Below are 17,559 nucleotides of genomic sequence, written 5' to 3'. Positions count from 1 at the left end.
AGGCCAAAATATCATAGATTAAATAAGTAAAGGCTAGAATTTAAATAAATTAAGCAACATAAATTAAAATCAGTTGTTCTTTAAATAATACTAGAGATAATAATAGTAATGCTAATAATAGTAGATAATATAATAACAATAAATAATAATAATAATAATAATAAATGATAATAATAAATAATAATAAAAATAATAATAGTAACAATAAATAATGATAATAATAATAATAATAAATAAGTAAATAATACTAAATAATGAAAAACTAGACAGTGTATTTGCAAAAAAATGTGAGTGTGTACAGTTACGAATAATTCAATAAAATTATGTAAATGTCACGTTTGAGTTTTATAAATTTATAAAAATTATAACAAAAGATAATAAAATAATTTGTACAACTTTTAAATCACGAAGGTGACACGTCAGTATTGTTCGATACAAGAATAATTTGTAGAAAATGCTAACATTTAAAATTAATAATTTTACTAAAATAGCAACCTAAAAGGAGTATCAGGCAGTCAAAATTGGGTGTTAGCAGTTGCCCTTCATTACTTGGGATTAATAAAAGAATTGTCAAGCAATGAAAGTTGACGTAGTAGCCAATTTTGTCCAACCGAGAAAGATTTGTTAGAATTAAGAAAACAAGAGGTTGTTAAAAATAGTGTGGCCGAGACTTTGTTTTCAAGTTGCCTACATATCTTTGGTTTTATGAGAATCAGACCATTTGTAGTTCTAGATTTAGGAATGAATAATATTCCTAAAGAATGTTAATGATAAAGGATAGGACATCAACAATGGTATCGTGGGTCAGCGAGATGGTAATGAATAGGATTTGGAACAATGACGTGAGGAGAAGTTTGATAGTGTTGAGGTAGGTGAGTTTTAAGATTAGTTTAGGCGATGATGCATAGATGGAGTAATACTCCAAAAACAAAAACGAAAATTGTCCCTATTTGTTTTTCCTTCTCTGTTACCTGCGTCTTTACATTGTACTAAATGACAAAGGTTAGACATGTAAGAAGTAAATAGTTGATAAACGTAAAGTAAATGTAGAAATAAAGAAAGTGTATCTATTGTATCGTTATATCAACTGTTTGACTTCTTGATTTGAAATTGAATCAGCTATTTGGCTTCTCAATATGACATTGGATCAAATGTTGAACCTCTCGGTGTATTGTTGGATCATCTATTTGGCTTCTCAATATGATGTTGGATCGGCTATTGAACCTCTCAATATATCATTGGATCAGCTGTTTGGCTTCTCGAGATGACGTTGGAATGGATATTGAACCTCTCGATATATTGCTGGATCAGCTCTTTGGATTCTCAAGATGACATTAGATCGAATGTTGAACCTTTTGATGTATCATTGGATCAGTTGTTTGGCTTCTTGATATGACATTAGATCGGTTGTTGAACCTCTCGATGTATCATTGGATCAGCTATTTGGCTTCTCAATATGATGTTTAATTGGATATGTACCTGCTGATCCTGCCAGTTTTAGCTCAACTGGATAAAATGGTTAGCACGGATATATATGTGTGTATAGAAGATTGAACCTTGTAACAAACAACCATAACAATAAAGATAATAAAAGATGAGAAAACGTATATGTCATATTTCTTAGATTAATTGTGATGTCTCTCGTCATGATATTAGATTGGTTATTATGCCCCCTCGTGATGGAGTGATTTCTGTCATCTATACCTGTTAATCCTATACTCAAAGAAAAGTTTTCAGTCAAAATGAAATGTGGATTTGTACCATGCTCGAGTCGACTCCTTGGTCATTGTTTTCTACTCCATGGATCATTGGGATTTGTACTCCATCGTGATGAAATTTTTGAGGAATTCTCAAAAGTTTTTGCCCCAGTTTGTAAGGTGTCTTTCGCATATCATTGTGAATAGATTATTTGCTCGTGAAATTTGTGAGGAATTCTCAAAAAATTCTGCCCCAGTTCAGAATGAAAAGCGCCTTTTGCATATCATTGTGAATATATTTATTGTTTAATCGTGAAATTTTTGAGGTTTTCTTGAAACCTCAAAATTCTGCCCTAATTTTTGTCTTTGGAGGCTTATATTCCTGTACCACTCAAAGAACACATTAGTCTAAGAGAAATGGTTGTCCTACATTTAAATATCATAACCTCAATTTTAATCTGCCTTTATATGCTCAACAATTGGGTTAATTAGCTTGATGATTTGGAAGTGTAAGAATGTGAAAGAGAGGGGGAAAGAAGTGGTTTGTTAGATTATGACCAGACCTAGAGTGGGCTGCCTACCTATCCAAATAGAAGCCAGGTCAAATGTAGTTCGTGAAGTAACAAATCATTTGTCAACATTCATCTAAATTGATCCTTTCACTTTCAAAGTGTCATGTGCAAGAAAAAATTGCCGAGAAGGGGTGTGGGTAAGGCGAGGATAAGGAGTCATAGTGTTTTTCCTTGGGCCATGAGAAAGGGGACTAAAAACTTTTTGGATATTAAGCATATTTGTCATATTAAAGATTGTCACTTGAGTTTGATGTTCAAATTCTAGACAACCTTAAAATAAAATAAGAAAGTCAACAAAAATTACATAATGCATAAGTTAAACACATACAAAACAAAAGTCATTCTGGGAGGAAGACTAAACATTAATAAGCGCTCCAGGTGTGAAGATTTTAGCTCCTAACTTACAAAATAGGATAGTGATAGAACGTGATATCGAATTTGTAATTGTGATTGTAAAGAAGGTAAGAGAGATAGGAAATAAACAAGGTCGACTTTTGTTGAACATCAGATTTATTGATTCACGTCATATTGTTGATTCATCCAACTCCATAAAGAAAAATGATAAAGTAGGTGAAAAGAAAGTTTTATTATGGTGTGACCGAACTCATTAAATGAGCTCCTACATATCCACAAGGGAATCAGGTCGATCTTAGTTCAAAATTTTGAGAGTTGTAGAAGTTGAATAGAACTTGGGGATGAATTAGAGGATTTTGCACATGAATTTAAGAATTGGTATTTTTTAGCATGTCAACAATTAAATTTTCACATATTATTGTGCCACTCGTGATGGAGTGATTTCTGTCATCTGTACCTGTTAATACTGTACTCAAAGAAAAGTTGTCAGTCAAAAAGAAATGTAGATTTGTACCATGCCGGAGTCGACTCCTTGGTCATTGTTTCCTACTCCATGAATCCTTGGGATTTATACTCCATCGTGATGAAATTTTTGTGGAATTCACAAAAGTTTCTGCCCCAGTTTGTAAAGCGTCTTTCGCAAGTCATTGTGAATAAATTATTTACTCGTGAAATTTTTGAGGAGTTCTAAAAAATTTCTGCCCCAATTTAGAATGAAAGGCACCTTTTGTACATCATTGTGAATAGATTTATTGTTTAATCGGGAAATTTTTGAGGTTTTCTTGAAACCTCAAAAATTCTGCCCCAATTTTTTTCTTTGGAGCCTTATATTCCTGTACCACTCAAAGAAAATATTAGTCTAAGAGAAATGGTTGTCCTACATTTAAATACCGTAACCTCAATTTTAATCTTCCTTCATATGCTCAAGAGTTTGGTTAATTAGCTTGACTATTTGGAAGTGTAGGAATGTGAAAGAGAGGGGGAAAGAAGTGTTTTGTTAGATTATGACCGGAATCAAAGTGGGCTTCCTACCTATCCAAATAGAAGTCAGGTCAAACGTATTTCGTGAAGTAAAAATTCATTTGTCAACGTTCATCTAAATTGATCCTTTCACTTTCAGAAGTGTCATGTGCAAGAGAAAATTACTGAGAAGGGGTTTGGATAAGGTGAGGATAGGAGTCAGTGTTTTCCCTTGGGCCATGAGAAAGGGGATTGAAAACTTTTTGGATATTGAGCATATTTATCATATTATTGATTGTCACTTGAAATCGATTTTCAAATCCTAGACAACCTTAAAATAAAATAAGCAAGTCAGCAAAAATTACATAATGCATAAGTTAAACACATACAAAACAAAAGTCATTCTGGGAGAAAGACTAAACCTTAATAAGCGTTCCGCGCGTGAAGATTTGAGCTCTTAACTTACAAAATAGGATACTGATAGAACGTGATGTCGAATTTGCAATTGTAACTGTAAAGAAGGTAAGAGAGAAAGGAAATGAAGAAGGTCGACTTATGTTGAACATCAGATTTATTTATTCATGTCATATTGTAAATTCATCCAACTCCATAAGGAAATATGATAAAGTAAGGGAAAAGAAAGATTTATTATGGTGATACCGAACTCATTAAATGAGTGCCTACGTATCCACAAGGGAATTAGTTCGATTGTAGTTCAAAATTTTGAGAGTTGTAGAAGTTGAATAGCATGTGGGGATGAATTAGAGGCTTTTCCATAGGCTCTAAGAGTGTATTGTAGGGTTCTAACATGATAAGAATTTTAACAGTAAAGCTTTAAAGTGAGGAACACTAAATGTAAAGAGTGACTAAGGCAAGAATGGAAACAACAAGATAGGCAAGATGTCAATACATACATAGAAATATAACCCATAACAAATAATTGTGAGTCCCTTTGAGGTCGTGAACCTCTTTAGACTTTGAATGAGACTAACATTCAACGAGTCAAGGATGCAAGGCATTGTACATTGAATTGGACATATATTCCATGATAAAAGAAATATGTAGCCAAGACCTAAAGGATAAGAGTAGGTTTATGACATAGTTCCCTCGAGTGGACAACTCGAGAGTGAGAAAGATCGTGGCTGTCAACGCACCACTGATCGACCGATCCACAAGGTATTTCCCAAAAGTTGTTTTAAGAAAAAACGTCTGTGCAACCACGCAACTGTTCGTAAAGAAAAATAAATGAGGTTCCAAGTGGGGGAAGTATGAGCGAAATGATAGTTATATAAAGCGGTAACACATAGTACATAGCAACATACAATACCATGCTTTAGCAATATAAAAATAAATGTTAAAACACATAACCAATAAAAGAAAGGTAGACATGGAGGAATACGAATAACACATAAAAGGGGAAAGGAGAAGGGACTAACATATATTAATTAATCACCAAAAAGTATACATGAAGAACTATGAATAACACATAAAAGAGGAAAGAAGAAGGGACTAACATGTATAGATTAGTCATGAGATAGACAATAAAAAGGATAAAAAAAAAAAAGAAAAAGTAATTATAGAACAATAAGACAAAGAAAGTAGTAGAATCCCACATAAAACAAAAATTTGTAATGGTTAGAACCTAAGGACCTCATTAGAGTTGCCATTCTATCACGCCCCATTTTCCTCGCGAAAAGCAGGATTCGACGTGACCACTCTTTTTGGGTTTATTTTGAAGGAAGGGTACGAAAAGTTACCACCTAATGAATTAAGGTGCGTTAGGGAACCGGTCTAGGCTAACTACGAACCTATTTTTGTTGTTTTAGTCTTAGTTCACTAGAGATTCGGGTAAGGGTTCAAATTACCTCAAAATGAAGGTGTTAGGCACCTTTCGAGGTCAACAAGGTGGTTCCCGACTGAATTTGTACGTTACATGGGAGTTCTACGTGATCGAATAAAGGTCGCTTATTTATTAACTTAATCTTAACTAAGTGATAAAATAATTAATAAGCAAACACATGTTATTTTGTTACTTCTAATTATTTATTATCTAAGTGATAAAATTAGTAAACGATCAATAAATAAGTTATTTTTTCATCCCCACGTGCTATTCAACATCTAAATAAGCAATCTATTACATAAGCAGTCCCCTTTTATTATTCATCAGAAACACAATTTTAACATGCTAAAATTTAATTGTTCAACGCAGAAACACGAATTTAACATACTGAAGAATATATTAATGCGCAAGAATTTTATGTTAACATGCTCTAAAATATTAACATGCTTAGATTTGTGTTAACATGCTATACGACATAATTAATTCTAATGTTTAACATGCTAAAAATGCTAAAATGTATTAATATGTGAAAATTTAATTATTGACATACTCAAAAATACCAAAATGCTTAAATTCATGTTAACATGCTAAACATACAATGACATGCATAATTCAAATGTTTAACATGCTAGAAATGCTAAAATGTAGTAATATGTGAAAATCTAATTGTTGACATGCCTAAAAATACCAATATGCTTAAATTTGTGTTAATATTCTAAACATACAATGACCAGATTAATTCAAATGTTTAACATGCTAAAAATGTATTAATATACATGAATTTAATTTAGCATGGGTTAGTTTAATCCTAAAATCAAGATTTCTAATCGAATTAATACATAGATTAAATGTCTAAGAAATTTATGTATTAATAAATCCTAGATTTGTGGGCCTAACTTGATCCACGTAGCACGTAATAAATGTAAAACCTAAGTTGTGCCTATCAATACTATTCATAGAGCATGTAAGTCCCCACCCCCTAGGCAGTCCCCAAAATTATTATTACAATAATAGTAATGTTTATACAATAATATCACAAACCAAATAATAAGAAACTAAAACTAAATAGAAATACTAAAACCTAATGTAAACACCCTGGTAACTCTTTAAAACCCCATAATTGTTTATTTAAACCTGTGATGCAAGATGTAATGGCAAGCAAACAGGACCATGTAATAACGAACATCGAAATGTTCCTATAGACATGCTTTCTAAAGGCTTTCCCAACATGATGCAGTCAACACACAACAACAACAACAACAAACCCAGTGTATTCCCACTTAGTGGGGTCTGGGGGGGGGTAAGATGTACGCAGTCCATACCTCTACCTCTGATGAAGTAGAAAGGCTGTTTCCGAAAGACCCCCGGCTCAAGTCACGAGATATCACACAAACACATAGTACAGCACAGAAGCAGATGACATAACATAGATACGGCACCCATAAGGAATATAAAACAGAGTAAAGCAGGAATGCAGGAATATAAAGCAGAGGAAAGCACACAGATTCGTAATAAACATGGAACAAGGAACACGAAACACTGAATACGGAATCATAACAGGAATACACCCCCACCAATTTATTCCCTACACTAGCGACCCGAACTGGCCCTAATCCTCTGCCGTAATTCGCATCTTCCAGACCTTCCTATCTAGGGTCATGTCCTCGGTGAGCTGTAACTGTTCCATGTCCCGCCTAATCACCTCACCCCAGTACTTCTTCGGTCTACCCCTTCCCCTTCTAAAACCATCCAACGCTAGCCTCTCACACCTACGGACCGGGGCATCCATGCCCCTCCTCTTCACGTGTCCGAACCATCTCAATCGTGCTTCCCGCATCTTACACTCCACTGAAGTCACACCAACCTTCTCTCGGATAGTCTCATTCCAAACTCTATCCCCTCGGGTCAGTCCACACATCCAGCGCAACATCCGCATTTCTGCCACCTTCATTTTTTGGATGTGGGAGTTCTTAACTGGCCAACACTCCGCTCCATACAGCAAGGCCGGACGGACTACCACCCTATAGAATTTGCCTTTAAGCTTGGGCGGCACCTTCTTATCACACAGCACCCCCGATGCGAGTTTCCACTTCATCCATCCCGCCCCAATACGGTGCGAGACATCCTCATCAATCTCACCGTTACTCTGGATCACGGACCCGAGATACTTGAACTTATCCCTCTTCCCTACCTCCTGTGCTTCTAGCGTCACTCCTACCTCATTCTCCCGCCTCACATCAACACACATAAAGAATAAAAATTACATTGTTTTGAGAACTTGCCAGGAAAAGGAGAAAATAATAATAAAGAATAAAAGGAGTATTATTGCAATAGTAAAGCGAGTTAAATTCCTTGTTGAAATCAGAGAAACCAAATAGCTTAAGAATATCTTTCTTTTCATCTTACAGTAGCAAGTAAATTTTAATTTAGAGAGTGATTGTAATTAAAGAGCTATCTATTAAATGAAAAGAGATGTTGTTTAGTAAATGAAGAAATATGTTGTTTAGTAATAGGGGCTAGAGGATAAAAGGAATAAATATGTAAGGGAATCAATTAGTGGTGATAAGAAAGGAAAATAGGTCACTCTTAAACAACCAATCAGAATCAATCAAGAGGGAAATATGTTGATAAATCAATTAATAGAAAACTTTGAATAAGTGAATCCATCATCCATAAGTCAATCCAACTATAAAAAAAATCAGATGTTTAGAAAAATCAATCAATAAATTATTTTCCTTAATTCAATAAGTAAAATCAACTAGGAGCGAATTTACCATAAATAGATAAGTAAGAGATACTTAATTAAAAAGAGAATAAATAAATAAAAATAAAATCTATACTAACTTTAGCATTTACCATATATGTTCAAATTAATTGACGAATCATAAGTCAATTAGTCACAATAATCAATTCCACTAATACACTGAATCAATTGACAGTTGGGAGTAAACACAATCAATAATTTACCAAACACTTCAATTTAAATTTCTATCAATATCAATTAAATCAAACATAATCCAAGTATAACATCTTTCAAGAACAAGCAGAAGTCAGTAATCATATTGAGTGCCAAAAATTAGGGATTATCGTTTATAAAAATCCAAAGATAAACACGTAATTTAATGGACTGAATCAACATTCAAAGTTTGATATCATAAACTTTAAAACTAAGAGATTAATTAAGGCAATTAAGAAAATATACAAATTAAAAAAAACAATATGCAATTAATGGATTCAAGAATCAAACTATATAATAGTCAGGTTCACCAAAAGTAGTCTCACCGGTCCTCAATTTTTGACGAGAACGTGACTGATGATAAGAGAGAGAAGGCTAAATCGCAGCTGGAGGGTTACATTATTGGTTCACAACTGCTGGAGGTAAGCTGGACGGTGACCAGCGGCATTGCATGGAGGCTATAGGGGTTTCACCGGCTGGAGCTATTGAGGGAGGCACCAAAGAAGCGGCTGGTAGTCTTGTACCGAAAAAGATGCAGAGAATGGTATGGCAGCATGGCTGGTTGCTGATGGCGAGTCTAGCCTTGGTCGATGTCGGTGGAGGGTGGCTCACCGATAGCTGTTCAGCGCTGGTGGAGATGGCTTGAGGAATTTCACTAGCATGGTTTATCATGGAAAGGTTGAGGCATCAATGAAATAAGAAGAAGGAAGAGAGGAGAAAGAAGTAGGGGTGGTAGAAAGGCGGTGGCAGCCATCTACCGAAGAGGAGCGATGGTTGTGGCTTTAGAGAGAAGGGAGAGGTAGAGAAAGAAAGAAAAAAGTATGGCGTATTTTTGGTTGGATATGAATTAGGGTTTTGATTAATTTAAATGGAAAGAAGGCAGATCAAATATCAGCCGTTAGATCAATTTTAGTCAACGGCTAGAAATATACTATGTGGGAATATACTATGTCGGAGGTAGTGGTATGGACTGCATACATCTTACCCTCCTCAAACCCTACTATGTGGGAATATACTGGATTTGTTGTTGTTGTTGTTGTTGTAGAGTTTGAATGGGGCTAGAATTACAAGAAATTAGGTAAAAATTGTTATAGTTTAAATAAATAAAGGCTAGAATTTAAATAAATTAAGCAACATAAGTTAAAATTGGTTGTTATTTAAATATAGTTGGGATAATAATAGTAATGCTAATAATAGTAGATAATATAATAATAATAATAAATAATAATAATAAAAATAAATAACGATAATAATTATAATAAATAAATAAATAATACTAAATAATGGCAAACTAGATAGAGTATTGGCAAAAAAAATGAGTGTGCACAGCTACGAATAATTTAATAAAATTACGTAAGTGTTGCATTTGAGTTTTAAAAATTTTTAAAACTCATTCCAAAAGATAATAAAATAATTTGTACATTTTTTAAATCATGAAGGTGACACGTCGGTATTGTCCGATATAAGAATAATATGTAAAAAAGGTTAACATTTGAAATTAATAATTTTCCTAAAATAGCAGCCCAAAAAGAGTATCGCGCGGTCAAAATTGGGTGTCAACACTTAGGATGACCTTATTATGTTAAATATGATGGATTTTGATGTGATTCTGGGCGTGGACTTGTTTTCCCTTGTCATGCAATCTTGGACTACTTTGTGAAAAATGTTAACTTATCCATACCTGGTATACCCTCAATTATATGGCAAGGTTTCTTTAGTTGTGCATCCACTGGGATTATTTCTTTTATTCAAGCTAGGATATTTGTGTCGAGGGGTTTTGAGTCTAATCTTGCTTATGTTTGTGATGTTAGTGAAAGTTTTTTAATTGATTTTGTTCCTATTGTTCATGGTTTACCCTAATAACCTACCTAATATTATTTCAAAGCATCATATTGAGTTTGTTATTGATCTTTAGTTGGGCACCCAACCTATTCATATGGCACTTTTATTGCAACGTTGTTGTCGAGCTTAAGGAGCTAAATTCTTAGCTTTAGGATCTTCTAGTTAAAGGTTTTATTAAGATGTATGTATTACCTTATGGTGATCTTGTCTTGTTCGTGAAGAAAAAATATGGTTTTATGTGAATGTGTATCGACTACAGACACCTAAACTAGGTCAGAATAAAGAATAAACATCTTGTGGCTCTTATGAATTATTTGATTGACCAGTTTCAGGGACTGGTAATATTCTCAAAGAATGACTTAATGTCCCGTTACCATTAGTTTAGGACACGGTCTGAGGACATCCCTAAGAAAGCCTTCAAGACCGGCTAGTGCCATTAAGTTTTTGATGATGTCTTTTGGGTTGACCAATTCCCTAGCAAAATTTATTAGTTTGATGAACTATGTTTTTAGGCCCTATTTGGACTCCTTTATGATTTTCTTTATCTATAATATACTTGTTTACTTGAGGAGTAGGGAGGAGGACGAGTAACATTTAAGGACTGCGCTCCACACTATAAGGGATCATAGGCTTTTGTCCAAATTCTCAAAGCACAAGTTTTGGATTGATTTTGTTACATTCCTAAGGGCATATGGTGGCTAAGAATGTAATTATGGTGGGTCCAAAAAATATTGAGGAAATGAATGATTGGGCCAAACCTATATCTGTGATTGAGGTTTGCAGTTTTTTAGGTTAGCAGGCTACTGTAAGCAGTTTATTGAGACATTTTCAACTATTGCAGCACCTATGAACATATTGACTCAGAAGGAGGCTCTTTTTCTATGGTTCGATAAGTATGAGTCTAGCTTTCAAAAGCTCAAGGACTTTCTCACTTTTTCTCCTATTTTGACTCTTCTAGTTGCGGGTAAGGGGTTTATAGTTTATTTTGATGCTTTTAGGGGTTTTTTGGTAGAGTGTATAAGAATAATCCAAAATAAGGTGAATTAGGAATGTTTGTATTAGTAATACTTGTATTAGTTATGCTTGCATTAGTTATGCTTGTATTTTTATTATGCAGTGTTTAGTTTGATGTATTAAAAAAATATTAATTACATAATTTCTAAAAAATTTTTTTACATAATACCCTCAAATATATATGTTGGAAAGGATGCAAATTTTTTTTTGAGGGTTAATAGGGTTTTTAAGCATGTTAATGCATGCATTAGATCCATTGCATTACTAATGCCATGAATTTTGAGGTATTAGTAATACACACCTCAATACACAATAGAGTGTATAACTAATGCTTGCATTAGTTATACATAGGGTAAAAAGGTATACAAAACAAGGTACAAATAATACAGATTAAACTAATGCATGTATTAACATTTCAATACACGCTACCAAATGACCCCTTAGTGCTTATTTGGGTTGTGTTTAAATGTAGTAGGTCTGAGTTATTGCTTATGCATTGAGGTAGATGAAGATCCATGAGATCAACTACCTTACCCATGGTTTGGAATTGGCAGTGGTGGTTTCACGCTCAAGATTTAGAGGAACTACTTGTATAGTCTTCAATGTGAGATCTATACTAACCATTATAGTCTTCAGTACATTATCACCCAATGGTAGCTTAATTCTAGATAGTTCAAGTGGATTGAGTTGTTGAAGGACTATAATATCTTTATTCTATACCAATCAAGCAAGGCAAATATGGTAGCGGGAACCTTGAGCCAGAAGTCAGTGAGTATGAGAAGCTGAGTCTTTATTTTAGTTTTAGATCGACTGTTGGATTAGGATATTTAGTTCTTAGACAACTTAATGGTTTTACTTGATATCTCAGACCTCAGGAAGATTATTGCTATTGTTGAGCCTAGATCTACCTTGATGGATCAGATTCAGGATCATCACTTTGAGGATAGTAGACTTAATTGGCATTTATGATTAGGTGCTGAGAGGTGAATATCGTCGGGCTACCTTGTTTTAAGGTTTAATACATATTTTTGTCTAAAGGGTTAGATACTTAATTTATTTGATATTCTGAGAGGATCATAACTCTCGATAGTCCATTCACCCATGGACGACTAAGATGTATAGAAATTTGAGGCAATACTATTGATGAAGCAGTATGAAAAAGGATATAGCTGACTTTGGAGCTTATTTCCTATATTGTCAATAGGTGAAGACTGAGCATCATAGGCTTGGTCTATTTATTTAGAGCCTACCCATTCCTAAGTGGAAGTGGGAGCTGATTATTATAGAGTTTGTGTATTGGTTTTCTCGCACTTCTTGCAGTTCTAATAGAATTTGGGTCATTATAGATTGGTTGACTAAATTGTCCTATTTTATCCCTATCATAAGTCTTTCAGTGCCGATAGGTTCACCCGTATCTATGTTCATAATATAGTTTTACTATATATAATGCTTGTGTCTATTATTATAATAGAGGTTTAATATACATCTGTAGCTACTGAAGGATATTTTAAGAGAAGTTGGGTACTCATGTTGACCTGAACACCACTTTTCACCCTAAGACTGATGGGCTATTAGAGTGGACTATTATGGTTTTGAAAGATATGGTCCACACATGTGTTATGAACTTTTGAGTTTAGTGGGAGCAATACTTGGCCTTAGCAGAGTTCATTTTTAGTAATAGCTTTCATTTGATTATTGAGATGGCACCATTTAAGGCATTATATTGTAGGAGTTGTCAATCTCTGATAGGTTGGTTTAAGACTTTTGAGGTTAGTCCTTGGTGCTAACTTACTTCATGAGTCATTGGATAGGGTCTGAGTGATTTAGGATAGGCTGAGGGCAGCTTAAAGTAGGTAGAAAATTTATATTGGTCATAGTTTTTGTGCCTAGATATTTAGAGTTAGTAACCGAGTTTTCCTTAAGGTATCTCCAATGAAGGGCGTGATGAGGTTCGATAGTAACCGAGTTTTCCTTAAGATATCTCCAATGAAGGGCGTGATGAGGTTCGATAAAAGGGGAAAGCTCCCCCTTCAATATTATTAGACAATTTGAGATATTTTGGATGATTGGAGAGGTATCTTATAAGTTTACCATACCCCAAGATTTTTTAGTTGTTCATGAAGTTTTCCATGTCTCTATGTTGTAGCATTATATTCTTGATGAGTTGCATGTGCTTCAGTTGGATTAGGTCAGTTATATAATAGGTTGAACTTTGTGGAGAAGCCAGTTTCTATATTGTCTAGGATGTCAAATAGTTTTACTAAAGTTATTCAAGTAATTAAGGTTATCATCCAATTGAAGAGGCTACTTAGAAGATCGAAAGTGAGATGCGGACTCAGTATCCCCACCTATTTGAGTCTTCTGGTACATCTTGATTCTTTACTTTTATGGATGAAATTCCTGTGGATATTGTAATGACCCTTCATGTTATTTTCTATATTTCCACCCTCTTTGGACGTTTATATCTTTCCAATAGCTTTTTTAAGTCATTTATAACATACTGGAGCTGATATTTTGGTTACTAGGTAGTCTGTTTGATTTTTAGAGAGAATTTCCTATTTTGAAGTTCCTCGTATGCTAGTTTTAATAGTTTTATTATCTCTAAAATGTTGATTTTAGGCTGGGGGCCCTTGGTTTGGGTCCTAAGGCTTTCAAACTCATTTTGAACTATTAGGTGGAAATTGATTAAAATGGACCTTTGAGTGTGGGACCCATATTTGGTCAAAAAGACATTAGATTGAAATTTGAAGGTTCCATTGAGTCCAAAATACCAAATGGGTATGGTAGCATAGTTCATTTGTTCTCACGAGAATCTAATTGAGTCTTGATGGGTAAGTACTACCTTAGCGACTCCTTGGTGGCATAGGCACTGTTGCCTTGGCGTATGTTGGAATGCCTAATTGGCATGGATTCCTTGGTAAGGTCATCGCCTATGTTGTGCTTTGGATGCTTAGGCGAGGTCTCCTGGGTGATGCGTTGTACTGCCTTAACGATAAAACTTCCTTTGGCATGCCATCGACTAAATGATGACTTGGCCACCTATACGATGCTTTATGCTACCTTGGCTACAAGGCTAGTGTATTTAAGGACTTTACCTTCTTTATTTATGCCAATCTTCAACTCCTAAGAAACCATTAGAAACCCTAGAGAGTTAAGATAGTTTAGACATCGATCCTTAGATGTTTTAGGTAAGTTGATATTATTTTTGTCATCTTTTTATTTTTATTCCCTGTAGCATCATGTAGAGGCTTCTTGGAAGGAAAATGTTTTGACCTAGTGAAATTTATCAAGCTTTTGACCGTGTCTAGGTAGGATAGGATTACTTCTCTTAGATTGAGCTTTATTATAGTATTAGTATAGTATTATTCTAGTCATGAGTAGGGTTTTACAACTTGGTGTTTATTTCATATTTTATTAGAAAAAAATTTCCCTTAAGGGCTTTTTCTTTTGAAATCAACCTTTTCACCCATCTTAATGATCATAATACCTTCTTAGGGATAGTTTTGGCTCATCTTATATCTTAGTTTAATATTTTAAATCCTTAGTCTATGTTTGGATTGGTGCTTTCCGTAGTATAGACTTCGGTATTAGTAGTGGGTCCTGTCGGGCCTCCTTATAGGTCAGACATCTAGATTAGTCCTTTGTAGTCTTATACGATCTTCTTGGGATATTTTGGTAAATTCTTGAACCTTAGGGTGACTTAGTCTTTCTATCAGTTTCTGATTAGTGAAACACCCGAATTAGAATACGGTTGGCCTTTAAGCTCATTTATTAGACTCATTGAGTAAACCTTGTTACCCTCGTAAACTTTTCGTTGAAGCTGTTAATTTGATATTAAATTGTCTTTAAGAAAGTTACGGCTCTATATTTTTATTATAATCAATTGAGATTAACTAACTATTTATAATTCAAGTCCAAAAATTGTGATCTATTTATCGCATTATTATGATGATATCATTCTTTGGTTTTAGTTCGAGTCTAACATTATGGTTTGAAGGAAATTTTTGTTATGGTCTTATGATTGATTATTATTTAAGTTATTATTATTGGTACTCGCTTTCCTTTATTTGCATCCACCTGGCATATGAGGGATCGGCTGGGTTATTTTTTTCATTTTTTTGCACTTTCTCGGCTTATGGGTCTCCAGTTAGGTTATTGTTTGTATTTATATTAATTCATTCATTCTTGCGTACATATCATTTTATCCAAATTGGAGTATTTGTTTCAGATTTAGACTCATCCTTGACTTAGTTTACTTTCTCACATTTTATTATGCTTTTATTATGATTTTACTTAGTTTGTCGATAATGTTTGTTGAGTACCCATTATTTTAGTACTCATATCGCACTTCTGCATATTTTCTTGAAGCAGAATCGAGTAGGAGTCATTGTCACTGACATTACATCCAACTTTCTTTTAGGACTCAGAGATAGGGTGAGCTTTTAGAGATGGAGCTAATTTTCTCACTTCTACAATTTTCTAACAGCCTTTACTTTTGAGACTACCTTTATATATATGTTATTCAGTACTCACCTTTTTTATTTAGTGGCTCTTGTACCGACCTTAATAGGTCATGGGATGTTTTTTTGTACACTTTTCTCATTCTCTGCTTTTATTTAATGTGTTGCACTTATATTTATCTGCTTACAATTAAGTTGTATGTTTCTTTCATACTTATGCCTTCCACAAATTAGCCCATTACTAACGCTCAAGGCTATGGTTTGGCCTCCTACTGGTGGGTCAAAGTAGGTGCCATCATGGCCTAAGAAATTGAGTTGTGACAGTTTAATGCCTTGAAGTTTGGGATTAGTGTTGAGTCTTTCTTCATGTGTCTTCTATGAAGTGCATGATAAGGTTTGGGAAGAGATACAAGCTTTGCCCGTGGTACTTTGGACCATTTGAGATTCTTCAGACATTTAGGAAGGTTGTTTATGAGTTGGAATTACCTCCACACTTTTTAGCCATTTATATAATTTTTCATGTATTTATGCTTTGACTCTATATTCTTGATGAATCTCATGTGCTTCATTGGGATTTAGTTCAATTGGATAAGAGGTTGACCTTTGTAGAGGAGCAAGTGTCCATTTTAGTTGGGCATCTTAAACAGTTGTGTTTTACAAATATTTTTGTGGTTAAGGTCCAGTGGAGACACTGTCCCTTTAAGGAGCCTACTTGTGAGGTCAAATCTGACATGCGTATTCGCTACCCCTAGCTCTTTACTAATTCAACTATTTCTTTGCCTTTTAGTTCAAGGATGAAGTAGAGTCTTAGTGGTGGATGCTATAATGGCCTGGCTTGTGAAAAACTTAATTTTAATATGTTTTGACCATTTTGTATATCTTTGTAGTTGATATATGATAATTTTAAGGTGTGGGTTTGGTTAGAATGTGATTAGGAGTGATTTTGATGAACTTGAATTTATAAAGGCTTAAAAAAATCATATAGTTGACTTTGGCCAACATATGTTATTCTGAGTGCAGATGACAATTTAAATAGTTCCATTAGGTTTGAAATATTGAATTTGGGTTAGTAGCATAGTCGGTTTGGGTCCCTTATTTTGTACTTTGACCTTCATTTGCAAAATAGTGAAAAAGGAGTCCCCGAGGTTAATTTATTTAAAACAACTTTTTCAAAAAATTTGACATCTCTATGGAATCGAAAACATTTAAAATAGTCTTGTAGCATATATGGTTTGTATCGAGAGTAAACCCAATATCACGATTGAAATAGTGAAACTGGTACATCTTGAATGACTCGTAATAACTAATTAAAAGTGATATAACAAAATTGCAATAAAAAATACTTGTGAATTTTTTTAAGTGAGCCTCACATAAGATGTCAAATTAATTTAAAACAAAAACTTTTAATTTATCATTTTATGTTTATTTCACCTTTTAAAAAATAAATATTATCAATATTTAAATACTTAGATGACTCATAATAATTAATTATAGGTGAAATAGTAAAATTAAAATTTGAAACAGCTGAATCAACCATGTCATAAATATCTATTTTACTTTATAAATGTCTATTTTATTTTTTATTAAATAATATTAATTTTTTAATACGTAAATATCATATTATATTTAATTACGGGTGATATGGTAAAATCATAGAGCAAGTAGGCAGCTAGAAACAGCTAAAATAGCCATGTCACCACAAATGTTTATTTTATTTTTATTAAATATTATTATTTTTTTAATACGTAAATATTAATCCCTCCGTTTAGAAAAGAATGACCTACTTTTCTTTTTAGTCTATTTCAAAAAGAATGACCCCTTTCCATTTTTAGCAACTTTTAATTTTAAATTTTCACATGGCATG

The sequence above is a fragment of the Capsicum annuum genome, chromosome 5, assembly GCF_002878395.1.
Source record: "Capsicum annuum cultivar UCD-10X-F1 chromosome 5, UCD10Xv1.1, whole genome shotgun sequence".
Classification (NCBI taxonomy): Eukaryota; Viridiplantae; Streptophyta; class Magnoliopsida; order Solanales; family Solanaceae; genus Capsicum; species Capsicum annuum.
This window is presented reverse-complemented; position numbering follows the sequence as displayed.